The sequence below is a fragment of the Hipposideros armiger genome, unplaced genomic scaffold, assembly GCF_001890085.2.
Source record: "Hipposideros armiger isolate ML-2016 unplaced genomic scaffold, ASM189008v1 scaffold_23, whole genome shotgun sequence".
In the NCBI taxonomy this organism is placed as follows: domain Eukaryota; kingdom Metazoa; phylum Chordata; class Mammalia; order Chiroptera; family Hipposideridae; genus Hipposideros; species Hipposideros armiger.
The window spans coordinates 1,471,177-1,472,267 of record NW_017731373.1 but is presented as its reverse complement, the minus strand read 5'-3'; positions in this window follow the sequence as shown (position 1 = coordinate 1,472,267).

Sequence of the window (1,091 nt, the reverse complement as noted above, 5' to 3'; positions counted from 1 at the left end):
AAAATAATTTTATGGTTGGGGGTCACCACAACATGAGGAACTATATTAAGGGGTTGCGGCATTAGGAAGGTTGAGAACCGCTGGTTTAGAGTGTTTATTAAATTTTCTGAAGAGAACATGGGTCACACCCAGGTACCATGAACCCCTTTTTGTGATAAATCTTTTTTTCTTTTTAGCTCTTAAATATGAACCTACTAATGTTCGTTATCTGTGGGAGCGATCAAGTCTTTACGAACAGATGGGAGATCATAAAATGGCAATGGATGGTTATAGACGTATTTTAAACCTTTTGTCTCCATCTGATGGAGAACGATTTATGCAATTGGCTAGAGATATGGCAAAGTAAGTTCAGAGTGAAATGCATATAAATGCTGTTATTAATCATCTTATTTTAGAAATCAAAGCATATTTGAACTAGAATGCACTTTTAATTAAGGTTCAATTAAGTGTTTTTTTTGCTTCCTGTGTTTGTGCTTAAATGTAGAGGTGGTTTTTTTTTTGTTGTTTGTTTTAGTACTTTTTGTTTCCAAGTGAACAGTGTGATTGCTTAGAAAAATTTGTATATACAATTACCTTTCAAGTGCTCAGAAGCTTAAAAATAGATCATATTCTGAAAGGATGCCTATAACTTATATGAAGTTATGTACATTTGCAGTAATATTATTATAAACTATTGCAAATGTGCTGATGAAATATTTGGGATTTGGGGTCTTCGGTAATCATTTTATCTTGAGCCAATACTAGAATAACATTCTAAGATGAAAATTTTTCTTTGGCACTTGTGACTGACTTTGGTATATATTTTATTCTAAAATATTATGCTCAACTATATTTCTCTGATATACTGTACAGCAAAACAAAGTAGGAAACATTTTGGCTAAGTAATGCCTTGTAGTATGTTTTATATTCTAGAGATATCTATTATAGCATTTCTGATTAACCATGTTGACATGGGTATCTTAGGGTTAACCCTATTAATTCCACGGCCATTGTCATGAAGATGCTTAGCTGTAAACGCTGTTCTCCCTAGGATGGGTTATGTAGGAATACTGGAAGCATTTTAGGAAATTTGTTAACAAAAGGCAACCCTA